Here is a 4765-nt window from a genome sequence, read left to right as displayed (position 1 = left end):
CTAACTACCGTTAATGGTATTACTTATATGACTAACGAAACAATGACTTGACATTTTTTTTAATGATGTGGCATTTTTTATTAAAAAAAAAAACAATATTTACAACCCAGTACCAAATTAAAAAATATATATATATTTTCTACTGATTGTACAAAGCACTTTCATTCTGAGCCCAAGGAGGAGGCTCATTTGAATCTGGCCTAGCCCATGAAGGGATTTTACTTTCTTCTTCTTCTTCAGTCTTCTTGTTCCTTGACTCTAGAACTTTCAGTCAGAGCAACCACACAAAACTTACCGCGTCATGGGTTTCTTTTTGCTTGGGATAGGAATGATCTCGGGTATAATGGATTTTCTACTCTAGGAGTGAGACTATTATTATGTAGTACTAGTATTCGATTTGAACACAACAAGCTTTCTGCCATGCTTCTAACTTTTATTGCATTGCGTTGGACTTGGCCCCTTCTTTTGTTTCTGTAACTCAAAAGAATCAAGATAAGAGATCAATTGTATGTATGTATAGTGATAAATAAATAAATTAAACAAGGAAGGAAGGAAGGAAGGAAGGAAGGAAGGAGATATGATATCATATGAGACATTGAGAAGGAGGAGGACAGTGGAGAATCCGGGTTGTAAATATTGTTTGTGTAAATTTATTTTGTAATTTTTTAATTAAAAAAAGTCACATCATTAAAAAAAATACCAAGTTACTATTTTGTTAACCACGTAAATAATATCACTAACGGTAATTAGTAAAAGGACTAATACAACTCAGTTTTAAAATTTGAGGAATTAATTGTACTTAATACAAACTTGAGGGACCAATTGCACACACATGCTAAACTTGAGGAACCAATATTGTAGTTTCTCCAAGAATATATATAATATTTTAATAATATAATAATTAAAATTGAATAATAAAATAAATAGTATAAATATTTATACTAGCTTACCCAAATTTTCTCCATATTTTAAGATAAAAACTTACTTTTTCTCATTTGAGTAACCACTTTTTTCCTTTTACTCACGTAGGACTTCTTATTTTAAATCTTATTTTATCTAAACTATGGGTTTGGCTTACCTCCAATGAAAATTTAACTGGATATCTCCTTTTGTTTTAAATAGAAGCTGCCACGTCACTCACTAATAAACCAATGGTGGAGATTAAAAACTCAATGATACCTTATTAAATTTAAAGCAAAAACTAACAGAGCCTACCCAAGACTAACGTTACTGCTTCTTCTCACCTTAACGTTAATGGTTTTTATTTTTATTTTAACTTCATTGACTCTTCAGTTTCAAAACTCAGCGCCAAAATACAAAAATAGCAATAAGAAAAATATGTTTTGCCGCCCAAGTTCTCCCTCTCTTTTTATTTATTTTTCTTTTTTCCAGCCTACCAAATCAGATTTTAGAACTATTCAGTATAATCTTTAGAAAAAAGAGTGAAGAAGAAGAAGAAGAAGAAGATGAAATTTCTTTGCAAACTGTCAGAGTATCAGAGAAGGTATTTCCATCTTTACTTTTGTTTTCTTATTCAATCCTATGTTTATGAGATGTCAAAATAATTAAAAGATTAAATCTAGGCTAAATATTATTAAATCTATGAGTTTTTCTGTCATTTTTAATAAATTTAGGCAAATAATGTGCAAGATTACAAAAGTTTTGCCATCATTCATTCATTTATTTTCATTTTTCAGTGGTAATTCACGTTTCTTATACATTTTGATTTATATTTAACAGTTACATGGAAGAGGAAAACAATGATGACAGTCAAAAATTGGATACTAGTTATATTCCAAAACTTGGCATTGAATTTGGTTCTAAACAAAAGGCATATGACTTTTATAATGAGTGTGGAAGAAATTCTGGATTTAGTATTCGGAAAGAATGGTGCAATAAAAGAAAAAAAGATGGCGTGGTGACTTCAAGAAAGTTTACTTGTTGTAAAGAGGGAAATAAAACCCCATGGGAGAGAGATGGTGAAAATAAGTATGAACGAGCTGAAACAAGGACAGGATGCAATGCTCATATGATAATTCGGCTTGATAAAAAGAAGGGGAAATATTTTATACATAGCCTTGAGCTCAACCATAATCATATTCTCCATATTCCACAATGTGCTCACATGATGCCATCCCAACAAAAGGTCTCAAAAGCACAAGCAATGGAAATTGATTTGGCTTATGATAGTGGTATAAAATTGAAGGATTCATATGAGTTCATGGCCAGACAAGTTGTTGGTAGAGATGCTCTTGGTTACACCAAGCAAGATCAAAAGAATTACAATTATAGTAAACGGAAAAAAAAAAGAATAGAAATGTGGTGAGGCAGGGAGTTTATTTAAATACTTTCAGTAACAAAGGAAAGAGAATCCTTCCTTTTACTATGTAGTACAGTTAGATGCTTCAAAACTAATAACAAATATTTTTTGGGCAGATGCGCAAATGATTGTTGATTATAAGTTATTTGGTGATGTGGTTTCTTTTGATACAATGTACAGAACTAATAAGGAGTATTGACCCCTTGCAATGTTTGTCGGGTTTAATCATCATAGAGAGTCTACGATATTTGGGGCTACCCTTTTATATGATGAGACTATTGATACATTTCAGTGGTTGTTTGAAGCATTTTTTGAAGCAATGTCTGGGAAGAAACCAAATACAATTTTTACCGATCAAGATCCGGCAATGGCAAAAGCCATCTCATTGGTGATGCCAAATACTTATCATCAATTATGTAAATGGCATTTAATGCAAAATGCTCGGGTGTCAACCATTTATTACGAGGTGAGGATGAATTTAGAAGTGATCTCGATGAATGTTTTAAAATTTGGGGAGAGGAGGAAGAGTTTCTTAGTGCTTGGGATGCTATACTTCATAAGTACAATGCTTTTGATCATTCTTGGCTTCAAAGTGCGTTTGAAGTGAAAGAGAAATGGAAGCATATGTGAAGATGTCATTTTTTGCAAGAATGACTACAACTCAATTGACTGAGAGTATAAACTCTGATTTGAAGGATTATTTATAGTTAGACTATGATATTGTAAAATCTTCATACATTTTGAGAGACTACTTGATTCTAAACGTTACAAGGAGTTGAAGGGTGAGTACAATTTAAGGCAAAAGTTGCCAAAAGTTAAGATTGCATCTCCTATGCTGATTCAAGCAGCACATATTTATACACCTAAATTATTTTTGAAGTTTCAAGAGCAATATGAAGAGTTCCAAGGAGCTTTTGTGAAGGAGCGTGTTGAAAGAAATGCAACTCATGAGTATATAGTTTCAATATATGGTAAGCCAAAAGATCGTCGAGTAATTTGGAATCCTTTTGAAAAGATTGTTTCATGTAGTTGTAGAAAGTTTGAAAGAGGTGGAATTTTGTGTAGTCATGCTTTAAAAATTCTTGATGTTATGGATATTAAGGTTCTTCTAGAGAAATACACTCTTAAGAGATGGACAAAAGATGCAAAAAATGAGATTGTGCAAGACTTTAATAGACATGATATCAAAGCTGACACCAAGTTGGAAGTTACAACTCAATATAAGTTTTTGGGTCCAATGTATGTCAAGCTTATTGCTCGAGCAAGTGAATGTGAGGAAGCATACGAGCTAGCATTGGGAAGCTATAATGAGTTGAGCAAAAAAATTGATGATATCCTTAGAAAAAAAATCTAATCCCTATCAAGTTGATATTAACCAAGAAAATTCATTAGACAAGATGATAACCATTTCTGCTAAGGGTCTCAAGAAGAAGCAAGGCTGTAAAGGAAGATGTCGGATTAAAAGTTGTCTTGAAAAGCCCAAAAAGAAGAAAAAATGAAGCATCCATCAACCCATACAAACAAATCAATGTTTACAGGTACTAGTCTCACCATTATAATTTTTAACATTAATACTGCTTCACAAATATTCTAGGTTCTTTATCTAATGACATAATAATTTACTAAACATTACACATTATGTAGGATAAGCATTTAACTTCATCTATGCAAGTTAATGGGGTCATTAGTTATAATAATCTGCCATACATAGATCATTCAGTTCAGGTAACTTCATCCATGTTGTTTAATTTTTTTTTTCCCTTCATTTTAGGTGATTTTGATTTCATAAATTGTACACTATTATTGATCACTAATAAATATAGGATTTGTACATTCCTCATTTTTCAAGTGTTGGTGAACCTTGTAATCCTTCGTCATTATCTTAGGTACCATTGTATTAGAGTTTACATTGAGGGCATAAATAAGAATTATTTGAATTTTATTTGATAACAACTAGTTTTATACTATAAGATTAATCATCATTTTTAACTACTATGTTTCTACTATATGTAGGGAAAGAGTATTAGAAATCAAGAACAAAGTTCATTTGGAACTTTTGAGAATTCAGTAAATTTTTATGGTAAGAAAAGAAATGAAGAATTTTCAAGAGACTTATTTGGATTTTCTAATAGTTAATATTTGGCTAATAGTTGTAATGTGTCAAGCAGGAATGACAAATTCTCATGTTCCTCTTCCATGTTCTAAGAATCTTAGTGATCTTGAAGGGGATGATATCAATTCATTGCTTACAAAGTTTACAACTAGTAAAATTGAAGCTTTTTCAACCTGGTCTTCGAATGGATGCAGCGAATTCTTAGTTTTGAATGATTGTAAATAACCATTATTTTTAATTGTTGGAGCTAACAATTTATACTATTTTTTGGAGCTCAGAGTTTGTAATCATTAGAGCTCGTGATTTATGTTTTTTTTTTTTTTTTTTTTTTT

This window comes from Quercus suber, unplaced genomic scaffold (assembly GCF_002906115.3).
Source record: "Quercus suber isolate HL8 unplaced genomic scaffold, Cork oak 2.0 scaffold_504, whole genome shotgun sequence".
NCBI classification, from domain to species: Eukaryota; Viridiplantae; Streptophyta; class Magnoliopsida; order Fagales; family Fagaceae; genus Quercus; species Quercus suber.
This window is presented reverse-complemented; position numbering follows the sequence as displayed.